We start from the raw sequence: 15,691 nt of genomic DNA on the forward strand, positions 1-15,691 counted from the left end.
TCAGCAGTCAGAGCTGAGCAAGTGAAGCCAACCGACCTCTCTTCTTGCTCTGCCTTGTCATCTAGGCTGCCTCTTGTACTTGTTACAAATGGACTCATCCAAGAAAGCATTTGGGGACAGAAGATAGGGACATGCACACATGCACCAGGGACATTTACGAGTTTTTCCTGTTCTTCAAGTTTAAAGTTAATTCACCACTGGAAAAAAAAATTATTGAATAAAAGTTTTAAAATCCAATTTATACCTCCTCTCCTCCAGGAGCTTTCCCTAGCACACCCTGGCCAGAGAGCTCTAATTTTAGGCCCTTGGTTTTTTAATCCTCTGTTTGAACTGTTAATTGAGATAATGTCTGTGAAAGCCCTTTGTAAAGAGTAAGGAACTATACATATGTTAATTAGCTTCTGAGGACACTTGTGTGCCGACCTATTCTTATCTTGTTTGTAAGTATCTTGTTCCCCAGCGATCGTGGATTGCAAACTACTTAGGACCAGGGACCTGGGGTGTGTTTCCTTGTTTCCTGCCTCCTCCCTTTGTCCTCCGAGGTGGCTTACCACCCCCAAAGCTCTTCTACAGCAACCAGCTTGCCAGTAAATGTTCATAAACCTTAGAAGCTGCCCATCTGTCTGCAAGACCCAGAGCTGAAAAGAATTCTTCAAGCTTGTTTGTTACAGGCTTGGTCTCCTCTCTCAGCTCTTCCCCAAACTGGGTCCCTTACCTTGCAGCTTGCCTACACCCAGAGAATACATACTAATTTTGATGTTAAGGTTAAAAAAAAAATAAAAATGGATTTTTAAGAGGGAAATAGATTTTTTTAAAGTGACTCTTTTTTTTAAGGAAAAAAGGAGAGAAAGTTTAATCCTCCAGGGTCAGGAGTCAGGTTTCCTTACTGGGATGGGAAGGGTGAGATAATTGCATTAGTGTCTTCCCAGGCACCCCGAGGCTCAGAAGTGTGGGAGAGGGTCTAGGATTTCCTTCTGTTGACTGGTAAGGTTAAGGCTTTTTAGGTGATGTGCCCATGCTCCCCAGTCACTTTGGGGCTAAATCTCAGCTTGCTAAAACTGGGTGATTGCTCTCAGCAGCCTTATATTTTGGATTTTGGGGGAGACATCATTCTCATATGTCTATTGCTCATCTTTATATGTTATTTAAACAGCATGTATGCTGAGAAATACAATGCAGGTAAAGAAAGTACATATAGATAAGTAAAAATCAAAATTCCTTCTCTTACTCTCCAACACCAAAACTGTCTCAAGCCTACAATTAGTGCCTGACTGTTAGCAATGTTAAATTAACATCAGTCAGTAAAGTTATTACTGACATCTTCCAAACTTACAATTTTTCATCATTTCTTTCTGTCCATTACTTTGCACATACACAAAGTCAGGTATTTGGGTGACTGATTTGTCCTAACCAAGTAGCAAAAGCCAGACAACCCAAGAGGTGTTTAATAAACACTTGTTGACTGATTGATGGAATATACCGACCTAGGTTCTCCTAGACAAGGCGTTCTTTGTCAGAGGATGCAGGTAAATCAGTGGATCCACTTTTATTACCAAGATTTGCTGCCATGTTGAAGAGAGCAGGACAGCTGAAAACTTGTCCATCAACTCTGTGACTCAGGTTCACAAGAGAAATCCCAGGGCCTTGCCTTTCACAGGTATTTTCACTCTCAACAACAGAAGTGGGACTAGCCTCAGATAAATGATGCTGAGCAGCAGGAGGCCCAGGCCTGACGCAGACCCAGCCGTGACACCGCTTAGGACTCCTTACTATGAATAGTACCACAGCTGCAACTAACAGTTTGTACACATTAAAAAACAAAAACAACTGAGCTGAGTAAAAAGCAGAAAAATAGTACTGTAACTAATCTTTAAAGTCCACCTAAGTCTCTCTGCCCCATTCTTCAGAGAGAAACCAAAGCATGAAATACCAAGGTTTTTGCTTCACACGGCAGTGAATAACTAACTGTGCCCACCAGTTTCAATCGACCATTCCAGAAAGAACGCCTGGGCACGTGACACCTCTACTTCTCTTTGTAGCCACTTCCTCACTTTCCTTGCTGGGCCTTCGGGTTGGACATGACGCAGATTTTGTGAAATGAGCTAAGCGACCTCTATTCTGTTCTGCTCTGCCCCTGGGGCTCCGTGCTCGCCTGGCCTGACTTTGGACCTAAAGCTTTCCTTTGCTACTTGCTGAGGTTGAGGGCTCACATCTCCCTACTTTCCATAATGCCCTTCGCCTCCAGGGCCCACCTGCTTTTCAGAGTTGCCAGGTTTTTCTGCCTGACACAACAGTAGTAACTGTTTCTGACCCTTCCAGCTCTCAGGTGCCGTCGTTCCTGGAGATCTAAAAGGCCCCCAAACTATATTTTCAACATCCAGCATACCCAGCAGTTGTACCAATATTTCCATTCATCAGAATCCTTTACCCCTTGCAATGTTACCAATCCACTTCTAGGTTCATAATACATTTTGTCATTTTGGAAAATGTAAACATATCAATACGCCTCCCTTTCCATGTTCTCTTGTGAGCGGGAGGAAAGAGCAGGAAGAAGAGAGAACGCATGCAAGATTGAGCCTAATCCGTCTACCGTAAGGAATTCTCTTAAGCTCAATATCCAAATACTCTTCTCCCAATTCTTGCTTGGAATCTTGAGTACCTGATCTTGAATTTCTGTGGCGCTCCCTGAGCGCGGGACTGGCTGGGAGCCATGTGATATTGATTTGTTTTCACCATAGCAACAGCAAATTACAACAACTAGCAGAGAGGAGGCAGGCTGTTAACCAGTAAAGCTGCACAACCGGTATATTTTGCAAGCGTATTTTTCTCCTTTCATCTTATTTGCTCTCTTCTTCACTCTACTTTCACAAATTTAATGCCAAAGTCAAAGCAAAAAATAGCACTAAATGCTTTGGGGCACTACAAGGCCTATGTCTGAAATAGTCTGTTTTGCACGGCTGCTAGTATATTACATTAGATCGATGGAGAAAACGCAAACCCCAAAGCTCTGATCTCCTTGGAAATTTTATCTGTTGGTCTAAGAATAAATATCCCTAGGAAATTTACATGAGCACAAATAGGGGAAAAGGTTTTGTATATATGACTATATATTTTAATACCCTAAGACATTTGCCAACAGTTTCATTAATACGAGGTTTTATCCCTTAGTACTTTAAATAGCTCATTGTGCCAAGAGACAAACAACTTTTTTTTGTTGGTACAAAGTCAAGGCCTCTCAAAATGCTAGAATTATGAGGCAAAGTGTAGCAAATATTATTCAATTCTATTAAGAGAAAAATTGAGGTGGCCGCTTGCTCATGGCTACATAAGCAGTTCAAAGGGGGATGCAAACTAGAACCGGGAACTCCCAAGAACTCCAATCTGTTCTAATGGAAATTCTTTCTTCAAGGGCTCTTTATTAAAAAACTAACCTCCCCCTGATGTCTACGACCAAGGCTGCCACCTGTGACAGGGCACTGACAGCCTGCAGTAATGGACTGCACTTCCTTTGGCCTTTTCTGCGCCAGGACATGGTGCTCTTTATATAAAAGCAGCTATTCCCACCATCACAACCAGCCGTGAGCTCGGTGGCATAACTTGGGTCCTGAATCGTGGCTCTGGGGGAAGTGGGAATGGGGCCACAGGGACTGTCAACCCAGGTGGCAGTGCTGGGCTGCTGCACCAAAGGGAAGTTGGGCCGTGTTCCGCTCCCCACTGCTTTTTCCAATGCAGCCAGAACCCTGCAGAGAACCTGGTCCGACCCACCCGATACGAGGCAGGTAGGAGAAGATGTCCTGCTTATGCGGGAGGTCCATTTAGGGCTTAGAAAGGGCAGGCTAAAATATGAAGACATAACTCAAGACCTGCCAAGTGAGAGAATGTTCCTGGCCAGGACAGAAAGAAATACTCCTCTCCACGAGCCTGAATAAAAGAACACACAGCAGAAATAGTTGGGAGATGACGTCAGAAGTTCTGGGCTAGTGTCCTGCACTTCTCCTTGAAAGTAAAAACAGTGGGTCTAGAAGAATCTACGTGGCACTGCCCTTAATGAAACAAGCACTTCCATGGTTTCTCACAACACAGGCAGGAAAACTGAAGAAACTTCATCTTATTTAAAGATTATAAGAATGCCTTCCTTTTTTTGTTACTTTATTATCTCCCAAATGCACATATTACTCAATTAGCAAATATCTTTCCACTTAACCTTTGTCTTCTAAAAGGATAGTAATGTTTCTGGAGGGGCATTCACGGAGGTGGTGGGCAGGCAAGTTGGATTTTTTTTTTCTTCGCTTCAGTGCTTGCTAACTATTCTAAAAATGTTACACATTTATTGTAAACACATGCTTCCGAGGCCTAACAAAAAAGCACAGTTTCCTCATGCCTGGCAGAAATTTAAAACGGAAAAGGGCAGAAAGAATTCTTTAACAAACATATCCTCCCCTTCTCTTGGGCCAAGCGTGTTATAAATAAATCTTCTCCATCATTTCTCAGGGCTGCTTCTCGGCAAGAAAGTTGATATGGTTCGGCATAGTGAAAACACAGCTTTAAAAGCTAGCCTGCCCTCATTAAATTATTCTGCTGGCTGTGTGTTCTCATTAAAAATGCATAAAGATCAGATAATTGCAGTAAGCATTATTAACCCAGCTTTACTTTTGAATATAATGTTCCACTTTAAGCTGGAAACAAAGGCTCCGACATGCCAGGGAAAGAAATGTAAACATTGAACTACAGTATCGAAAACTTGTCAGAAAGCTACCTCTTGCTAGCTTGTTAAAAATGCGCCTTTGAAACCCAATGAAAGCCGTGGCATTATAGAGCTAGGTAGGGCCTTAATTTCTCATAAATAAATATATTTGGGGGCTAAACATTCAACCGATGATTATTTACCATGAAGCTGGGTTTTTCTTTCTTCTTAATTACAAGTCTGTTCTCACATAATAGGATCCACGTAAACTTTATTTATTCAGGAGCTCACTACGGCAGTATGAAAATTTCCTATAACAACAACAAAAAGGAATGCTCCCAGGACTTCAATTTTATTTTTGTCGAATAAATGGATCTAGTCTTTGAATAAATAAAAAAAAAAACCTCTTTTTCATGCCGCACTCCCAAACCGGCGGCATAGATTCGAGCTTTGCCATTTCTTTTTCTCAAATCAAAATGTTACATAAAACTCCAGGGTCCCCCTGCAAGTATTACATTTGAATTAGTGGAATCCAGTTTCCCTGGCTTCCCGAAGCCACACACATGGAATGCAGCATACTGCAGCAAACTCTTTAAACATTCAAGAAAAAAAAAAAGAGGAAGAAGAAGAAGAAGAAGGGGGGAGCAGAGGTGGTGGGGGTGATCCTCCTACCTTGTTTAGCTCTGCCTCTCCTTCCCTTTCGCAGTAATCCCAGGCACATCTGGCAGAATCAAGCGGCCCAGGCTTCGCCCCTGCATGGTGAGGAAGGGATTTCCATGTAAATAGTTCCCCTTCCCTGTTTATTGTACTCTGAGCGCCGTCTGCCTTAGCTGGAAAATTTTGCCTTCAGATGATGAAGCAAAGACAGTCTAAACTCTGTTGCTGTGAGCTGCAGCCCTCCCTCCCACAAGGCCCGCCCCGCCGCGCGCAGCCAATCCGCAGCCAGTTCGTCAGCCCTACTCGTCCGAAACCGGCCCTGATAGGCTGGCCGACACAGCAACACAGCGCTCGGGGCCGTGTGTGAAAACAGTGCATCCATACTGATGAAAGAGGAATTTCCCTCTCGGAAGAAAGCAATCCCGGCGCCCAGACAAAGTGGCACATAATTGGCAGAGCAGAGAGAGGGGCAGCTCGAGAAAACACCCTTGCAGCCAGCCAGCCCGGAGCTCGCGGCTGCCCCGGGAAGACTCTGGAAAAGACAAAACTCCGCAGATGCCAAAGAAATCCAGGTTGTGCGTGAAAACTGAAGTCATTAGCCCATTTGACAAGGCAGATGTTTTTAGAAGGAAAAACAATTCCGCGTCTGCCGTGGAAATTAATACCTTACAGAACATTTACATGTGATTTCCATTAGCGAGGGAGAGTGTGTTAGCCCGAGTGCATATTCAAAGTCAAAACATGCTTAGACCCTCACGCGGAGTTTTCCTGTAGGACATCTGTTATGGCAGTCGTTAATGACTGTGGCCCATATATCTTTCAGCTAAGTTTTCAGACCACTGGGGACTTTAAATAGGGAATTCTGGACAATGAAATTGATATCTATGCACTACCTTTTGTGTTCTTGGCAGGCACCGGTGAGATGATTACGTGTGCCTGAACCTCACCCTAAGGTAGTATCATTTGATAAACACTGTGCATTGGCCCATACCATCATTAATGAAGAAAGGTGTTTACCGCCGAACACACACTGCAAATGAGGCACCTCAGGTGCCACTCCACAAAGGGACAGTCTAGAAGTGGTGACGTTCCCTGAGATAAAGCAGGAAAAGAGAAATGCGAAGATGAGTGTTATTTATTTCTCCTGCCCCGCCATTCGTGCTTGGAAGAAGAAAACATATGGTATTTGGGAAGCATAAAAAGTATACATTTTCCTTCCACTAAGCACAACATTTTGAATTTTAAAAAATTGTGTCATGATTACATGACTAGACCAAGGCAGGCACAAAGCCCCGTTCATCAGAAAGTTTGAACCTAATGCACTGTTGTTTATAAGCAACTGTTTAGTGCATCTGTAATCAAAGTATACAGTTGGGATGGAATGGAATGGTTACTTTTGACTTTGCCAATTCTATTTTACAAACAAAATGTTTCATATGATTTTAGGCCATTTCTTCAATAGAGTACCATGCTTTGTTCCACTCAAATCTTCTAATCTTTTTTATCCCAATATAAATCCATCATAGATCATCACTTGCAGGCTTTTGTCTGTCACCATTTTCCTGAAAATGTAAATGATCTCTGTGGTCAAACATTATAAGCGAATGATCACAGTTTTTTAAATCTCTTCTTCCTGATTCTGGCTTTGAAACTAACATTCTTTTCATTTTATTCTTGAAATTTTAGTGAACTTTGACTAATCCTCCTACTTTCATCCAATGGAAGGAAGTTTTGTTGAGTTTTCCCCTCAGCTAGTTCAGAACTCTGACCTATTACCTGGATAATACCAATGCTAATAAGTTGGCTTCTGGGACTCAAGCTTCCCCATAATCAAGCTCCCCTGTTGCCAGACAGGTTTTCCTGTCATGTAAAGTCATGTTCCTTCCATATTCAAACTCTTCTCTCTATAACATTTAAATGAAAGACTTCCAATATCCTTCATAATCTGGCCCCTGCTTTTCTACTCAACTTCTTCTACACTGTTTTCCTAAGTGAACTTTCTGGCAGAGTTATCCATATTTCTCTAGGACCTGGCTCCTACATTCCATTCCCAGACCTGACTGCCAAGGGCTTCACTTAACAAAATCTTGCCCAACCTTTAGACCTCAGCATGCATCCTCTTTGTTCTGTTGTGGCTTTCTTGCTCACATTGTCTTCCCTGATGGTCTCCCCCTTTGAAAGCATTCTGAACCGTTCATTTTACCAGACCATTATACCCTTAACGATGAATTGATCTTCCCATCTCAAAAGGCAAGGTTTGTATAGTATATTAAGATAATGTACGTGAAACATCTATACAGTGGCTGACCATGAAAATTGCTCACTAAATGATGGGTATTGCTTACTGCTTTTAGCAAAATGCCATGCACAAACTTGTTGATTTCATGATTCCTATCTCAAGAATTGGTATCTTACCCATCAAATTGCACAAGCCAAAATCTTGGCAGTCATTCTTGACCCTCCTCCTGAAACCATCATAGGAAATTCATTATCAAAGCCTGTCAAATGTAGCACCTAAATATTTAAAAATATTTTACTTTGCTTCATTTCTACCAATGCAGCTTTGTCTAAGCTATCAGGGTCTTTCACCATGACTACTGAAACAGCCTCTTTGCTGGCCTCCTGTATATGTCTTTGACCCCTTCAATCCTTTTCCTATATGTCAGCCAGAATAAATATTCAAAAACAGAATTCTGATTATTCCACACTCTTTTGCTTAAAACTTCTGTCATGTACTCAACTGTGTCCCTGGAAATTCATATGCCAAAGCCCCTAAGTCCCAATGTGATGGTATTTGGAGATGGGGCTTAGGAAGGTAATTGAGTCATGAGGGTGGGGCTCTTGTGATGGGATTTGTGCCCTTATAAGAAAAGACATCAGGCAGAGAGACCATTTCTCTCTCATTCAGTCAAGTGAGGACACAGCAAGAAGGCAGCCATCTACAAGCCAGGAAGAGAGCCTTCACAGGAGCCCAACCATGCTGGCATGCTGATTTCAGCCTCTAGAACTACAAGCAAATTTCTGCTGTTTAGGCCATTGGCATTTTATTATGGCAGCTTGGGCTGACTAAACTAACCTTTAAACATCTTTGGGTTGTTCTTTTAGGAAAGGAATAAAAGTTCTCCAAATGGCCTGCAAGGTCCTGTGCCATCCAGCCCCTGCCTACCTCGGTAGCTTAATCAGAGGCCATTTCCTCAGGAAACTCTTCCCTGACCCTCCAGACAAGTTCAAGAGAAAACCTGTTGTTTTCTCTCACAGCCCTTTGCACTCTAGAGCAGTGCTTCTCAAATTTAATGTGCATGCAAATCCCCCAGGGATCTTGTTACAATGCACACTCTATCTCAGTGGTTCTTGGGTGATACTGAGATTCCATTTTGCTAACAAGCTCCCAGGTGATGCTGCTGCTGCTGGTCCATGGACTACTCTTTGAGTAGCAAGATTTTGTAAGTGTTCTTCACTTTATAGCACTTTTTACCCAGTATGGGAATACATTTATTTGGTTAATTACTTAGGATCTATCTTCTCAACCAGACTGTCAGCATCAGAAGTCACCACTGTCTCTCCAGCATTTAATCTGGTATGTGCCTGGCACATGAAAGGAGATGCTCAACAATAAATGTGTAGTGAATTAATGAATTGATCAATATAACATACTGCAGATCCAAGCTGGACTTTTTTTTAATATGTTTTTATTGATTTTTAGGGAGAGAGGAAGGGAGAGGGAGAGAGTGATAGAAACATCTATCGGCTTCCTCCTGCATGCCCCCTACTGGGGATAAAGGCCATGGCCAGGGCATGTACCCCGACTGGGAATTGAACCTGGGATTTCTTGGTGCATGGGTTGATGCTCAACCACTGAGCTGCACTGGCAGGGCCCAAGCTGGACTTTTCTTTCTCTTCTTCCCTCTCTTCTTCTTCCTCTTTCTTCTCTTCCCTCCTCCCTCCTCTGTCTTCTTCTTTTCCTCCTTCTTTCTGTATTTCAACATTGAAAATCTTGAAACTTTGGAAAGAAAGTCAATGTTTATTGAAGTCATGATATACTAAATAGGAAAGAGAATGGTTGAGAAACCAAACTAAGAACAAGTGTCAGGAAGATGATGACTTATGTCAAAGTGAAGAAGGTGGCCACAAAAGTCAATAACTTTGGTTTTGTCCCATAGAAGTTGTCAATTATCTTCTACAGGTTGGTGAATTCAAGATCTATAATTTCATTGTTTTCTCTTGACCTCTAGGCCCAATTCTTCACTAAAATGTACCAGAGAGAACTCATTTCCACCTTGCCCCAAACAAAAATCATTTTTTATTCTATTGAATCACATTTCTCTTATGTTTCCAGTTTCCATGACTAGGAACTACCATCTTTGATGCCTACCTCTCCCTCACCACCAACATTCAAATATTTTCAAGTTTTATATATTCCTATATCTCAAAACCATCTAATTCTCTCCATCCTCACTTCACCCTGATTCAGTCCCACACTTTTTATCTCCTCTTCACTTCTCTGCCTCCAGTCTTGCCCCTAACTTTTCATTCTATCCATTACACCACAGCCAAACTGATCTGGTGGGGAGAGGGGGAGAGAGTAACCACAGAATTTATATGCGTATATGCACAACCCAAGGACAGAGGCAATGGTGGGGAGAGAGACTGGGGAGAGGGATGGGATGGGGTGGAATGGGTCATTGGGGAGAAAAAGGGACATCTGTAATGTTTTAAACAAAAATAAAATTAAAAAAAAAATAAAATAAAATGAAAAAAAAACAACACCAATCTTATAATGCTATTATCTACATAAAATGATTCACCATTATCTTCAGGATGAATCCCTACACTAATTCTCAAGTATATTTTCTCACCACTCTCCTTGAACACACTTCCATCCTACTTCACACCCAGTATTAAAACTAATTTTAATTCCTAGAATATGTTATGCCCTTTATAATTTAGAGCCTGGATTTCTTCTGCATGAAACATCTCTTATTCCTTTCATGCCCACCTAATATCTTTCCATCAGGTAGTACTCAATGTACATACCACCTCTTGCAGGAAGCCTTCCCTGACCACCATGACTTTCCTGGCACCTTGACATTTTATTCATCATCACAATTATCACAGTCTACTGTAAATATGTCTTACTTGTTTCAGTACCTCACGAATCTCTGTGAGAGAAGTGACCATGTTTTTCTTGCTCATTAGGATATGCTCGGAAATCCCTTGAAGGCAGAGACCATGCATTAAAGTCCTTTTGTATCCCCCAGAACATGCAGTGATATAATAGCAGATGCTTACTGAATAGTTGTTGAATGGTTAAGTGGGTAAACTTGAAAATAGAGCTAGTAGTAAAGTGACAAACGCAGGGTTCAAGCAAAAAATTGTTAAGTCATAGAGACAATGGATTTTATAGACACACACACACACACACATACATATGTTAGACTACAGAGGGGAAAGGAGAAATAATAAAAAAGCTGAAAGGCACAATGCAGTTATGAGATCATCTCCTTTATTGGATATACCAAAGTTGGCAAGCTTATAAGCAAGAGAAAAATTAATCTCTGATGATGTTTAAAATGGAGGTGATTTACATAGAAACAAAGGTTTCCTTCAAGTTGAAAATGATGGGCGTCCTAGAATAGATTGAAGTGTTGTTTTTCTAGAAGAGATGGCTAGAAAGTAAGAGAAGGTTGTTTACAGCAAGAGAGAAATCAGACAGGAAAGCAAGTCGCAGATGTCCTTGACCTCCGACAATTCAGTCATAGGGAGCATTTCTCTCTCCGTATAATATTTCTAGCCTATACTTACCCACTTAGTCCTTTAGTATGTACTGTTTTTTTTTAATTTACCCTTAGTCATTTTATGCACAAACCTATTTGAAATCCCGTGAAGGCAGAGACCATGCATTAAAGTCCTTTTGTATCCTCCACAGTGCTTAGCATGGAGCAGTGCTAAATTAATTTTGGTTGATGGATTTTTATTTAGGATTCTGGAGAAAATTTGCATCCTGTAAAAGAAACTGGTAATTTATTTTTAATGTGTGGTTATTGAAAATGCAGCAGGGAATAGAAAATTGGTTTTATAATTGTCATAAAAAAAGTTATAGTGTTTTCAATAGAATTTATCACAAGAAAGGTCAACTGGTTTTTAAAATTTCTCTGTAGGTCCAGGGGCAGAAGGCTCTGGGAAAAATTAGGACCAACATTTCTGGGTTAAGGGAAAAGGAATGAAATAAATTGCATAAAGCATGTAAATGAAATAAATTCGAGAAAGACTTCACATAGAACATAGCACATAAGTGCTCAGGATATGCTAGTGGCTACTATGACTACTAGTGTTATCATCATTCTTAGGTTCTAGAATTCTAGGGAGGTCTCACTGAAGAGTGATTACTATTATATCAAAACAATGATATGGACTAAAGTAGAGTTGTCTACACTTTCTTGGTTTGTTGCACTCTTGTAGTTCAGTGTTTTTTTCACTATCCTCTTAGGCCAAAAGAAATAATTGTTCTAGTTATTAAATAATTAGGTTCTAACAACTTAGTGTTTATGTTTTAATAACTTAGTAGCTATTTGAGAAGTTAATATAAAATGGCTGAAAGAAAAACAATATTTTTATTTCATTCTAAATAACCCTAATTAGTTATTAATGGATTGTGAATGTCTATCAGGCATGGCATACAGTTCTCAAAGCTTGAAGTCAGATTGGAACCACTGCTCTCATTTCCTGCTCCACATTGATTTTTGTGTAGTACTTGCTTTTCATCTTAGCAACTGCTGAAAGTCCAACTTTGCAAAGACATATGATATTATTAAAAGGAATGTAGTGTGATTCTAATTCTGAACAATTACCTCAAGTTAGTAGTTTGCACAGTGTCTGACAAATGCTGAACATTGCTATGCTTCCCCTAGAAACATAAAATGTCCAGTTGGAACCCCTTGTGAATTTGTTGCAGTTTCCCAGGGTGATTCATAGCATAGTTCTGAAATCATGACCCTAAGCCAAGAGTCCCAACAGGTTGATCAACCTCAACTGTCCCACTGTTCTTTCTGATGTAATAGTCCTGAGGCCCAAGGGCATTTGAAATTCCAGAGAGAAGATCAGGTCAGAAGTTCCTGGACATGCCCAGCCCTGAAACTAAGATCGTTTGTAAAGAAGATTCTGAGATATGGGTGAAGTTTATGGACTTCAAGAATTTCAGATGTTCGTAGGCCAAAGAGAGAAGAACATGAAGAGACGAAGAGGGTTCTTATGCTGCTCACTGTTCATGGGAGGGGAGCTTGCCTGTGACCTTTTGTCTTTCAAAATGGTGTATTCTGAAAATAAGTGCAAAGAGGAAGGAAGGAGTCTTTTTTTTTATGATTCTTCTCATTTAGATCACATATATTTTTTGCAGCTCATCCCATTGTTCTTGTAGGCTAGTTAGGAGATGATCATGCTCTCCTCACATTTACTATTGTGTTCACTATAATTGACCCTTTACCTACTATAAAGAATGAGTGTCCTTAGACCCCGTCTCCACCTCCTTATATTAAAGTAGTGTTCCTGACAGAGAAGTGAATCCTCCAAACCTGAAATGCTAGAGGTGACTACCATGCTCTGCCTCCTGCTGGATTCCTTGGAGGACGTTGCCATCATCTTCTGAATGAAGTGCCAAGCTGGATGGGAAGAGATTCACTCACCTTGCTCTACTTTTCCTTTCTTTTCCAAAACACCTACCAGCTGATATATAATCTACCTGATGATTATTGTTTGTTGCCTGTTTCCCCCTCTAGAATGTAACCACCCCACGGTTGGGCAGCCTTTTCTGTTTTGTTTATTGGTATATTCCAAATGCCTATTACAGACCTGATGCAGGGAACTGATGATAAATATTTGTTAAATAAATGAGTAGAAGGTGGAAAGACAGAAATATGGTAAAGAATGAGTAGAAGCCTATGATTGAGGCATAAGGGTATGTATCAAAGCTGGAGTGGCGCTTCCTAAGGGGCTTCCAAGGGTCATCAGAACCACATGTGTGAAAACCAGGGAAAACACTAATTAAGAGTGCAACTTTGGTGCCACTTAGCAGTGCCAATGAGCAGCCCAGATCCCTTGGCAGGGTCTTTAATGGAATGGGAATAAGCTCTTTTTTTGGAAAAGGTTCCAAAGTGGGTGGGTTTGAGAGAAAGGATGATCTTGTTGAGATCATGGGTGAGCAGTGGTGATAGTGGGAGTATGTGGGCTCATGGACTAGAACAGACACTGTCCTCTCCAAGGGAAAGCATGAACTAGATGTGGGAAATAAAGTATGGCGTGTGTGTGTGGTAAGTGCGGCTTTGATTATAAGCTTGCATTTAAACAGTAAACACAATTGGTTTTGATTTACTACAATTGAAGTTTCCTTGAATTGAAACTCTTTTCAATTCTCTCATTCCCATCTCCATCTCTTCTTGTTTCTACCAGGATTGCCACTCCACCTAGATCCACTTTATTACTTATCTGATTAGGAATTATCAAATACTTGTTGTATATTGGTCCCAGCTTTGACATGGAAGGTATAAATATCAGTGAGACACAGACCTGACTCAGAGGAGCTTGAAGAATTACACAGTGATCCCAAAAGCAAGACCTATGAACAGTAAACTCAAAATATTCTGAGGAAAAGGAGCCACAGAAAAGTAAGTTCCGGGAATGTGGGACTAACCAATTGAACATACGCTTTCACCAAAGGAATTTTCAGAGCTTTTAATCTGGGAATGTGCTTTGTGAATCTCCAAAAAGAGGTGCATAGTTTGCCATGTTTGAGAATTTATGTTACCCTAGACCTTTTTATTTAAAAAACATTTAACTAGTATGGTGTTGCGGGGAATGCATTTTGGAAAACATTGGCCCAGATAAGTCTGGTGGGGGTTTTTCTTTCCTGTTCTTTGGACCATGTCCATATCTGCTTACCTCATTCAACTTTTATCTGATTCCATATCTTCCTACTTTATCAAGGTCCTCAACTTGGCCAAACTTTTAAGTCATCTACCACTGACTAATTCAAATGCTACTTTGTATTCATTTCCTGGAACCACAATTACCTGGAAGTCCTTGTGGCTCCAGGGTACCTTGACTGGACCTGACCTTCACTGCCTTCCTTCCCAGTCAAATCTGAGAGCCCATTTGCCCAGGTTTTTCTGGCCAACAGAGGGTCCCTGGTGGTTGCATAGTGACCTTTGGGCATAACTGCCCTTCCACATCTTAACCCTGTCTAAATTCTATATTCCAATGAAAACACCAATTTCTGAAAAAATGTGTCACTCATCTCTTCCCTGTACCACATCCACTCATGACAACTGCTTTTCAGGAGCTCCCACTGTCTTGGGGGTGAAGGGGGGAGACAGCTTATTTATTAAACATTTACACAGCAATTACTATGTGTCGAGTACAACACTGTGAAATACATGCTCTTATTATTCCAGTCTTACAGATGAGAAAAGTTCCCTGAGTGATTAAGTAACCTTTGTGGGCCCTCACACTAGCAGGGGGTGGAGCCCATTTGCCCCGGCAGGCTGGCTTCAGAGTCCTTTTGTTTACCACTACACCACGTTGACTCTAAGTATAAAAGAAAAATCACACAGTAACTTAGAAGGTATTAAGTGTTCAGGAAATAAAGACAAAAAGGAAAAGTGGGACCCAGTGAGGGGGATCAGACAATCTGAGATGGAGTTGGGACGGGATACCTGCAGCTCACATTGTGTAGGTAGGACAGGACTCCTTGAGAAAAAAGGCTTTGAGCTGAGATTTGCAGAGGTGAGAAAGCTCGTGATGGGACCACTGGAGAAGCATGTGCCAAGAGGAGGATGCAAACCCCAGGGAGAACTCTGGGAGATGTTCATGTGGGAGGGACTTGTGTGTCCAACTGCACTGGCCTCCAATTTGTCCCTAAGTTTTACCCCTTGTTTTTTAAATAGTGTTTCTTAGCTACACCCTGTTCTCTCTTTACTAATGGCATCATCCATTATCCAGTCAACAGCCATAAACTGACTGCTTCTGTCTTCAAACCCAGTACTCCCTCGCTGCCTTCCCTCTGTCAGTAATCATAAGGTGGTAGATTTTTCTTTTCACTTCTAGATGTTTCCCTATCTTCCTCTTCACTAAATGCAAAATAATCCTCTTTTCAGGTTGACTCATCAAACTATCTCATTCTGATATACAATTAGATCTCAGTATATGTTCTTCATAAATTAAATTTTCAAACTTATATAAAACATTCTGAATTTTCTTCCAAGAACATGTGTTGTGTTTTATAATAAAATTTTAATCTTTATTTTAAAAATAATTTGTGCAAAGAGAAAGCATCTGGCTTTGTTTTATCTGCTGCAGAAA

At 41.0% G+C, this 15,691-nt stretch overlaps 1 protein-coding gene across 5 annotated transcripts in view; it reads right to left on the bottom strand.

Annotated features, from left to right (window-relative positions):
* MBNL2 (muscleblind like splicing regulator 2) overlaps positions 1–5,573 on the bottom strand; it is a 147,453-nt gene extending 141,880 nt beyond the window's left edge. For all 5 annotated transcript variants that reach the window (XM_087814267.1, XM_087814266.1, XM_087814263.1 and 2 more), the window contains exon 1: positions 5,357–5,573. The gene's annotated coding sequence lies outside the window, so the exon portion shown is untranslated. The remainder of the gene's footprint in view (positions 1–5,356) is intronic.
* Positions 5,574–15,691: the final 10,118 nt, after the last annotated feature.

The sequence above is a fragment of the Miniopterus natalensis genome, chromosome 2 (genome assembly GCF_054644295.1).
Source record: "Miniopterus natalensis isolate mMinNat1 chromosome 2, mMinNat1.hap1, whole genome shotgun sequence".
In the NCBI taxonomy this organism is placed as follows: domain Eukaryota; kingdom Metazoa; phylum Chordata; class Mammalia; order Chiroptera; family Miniopteridae; genus Miniopterus; species Miniopterus natalensis.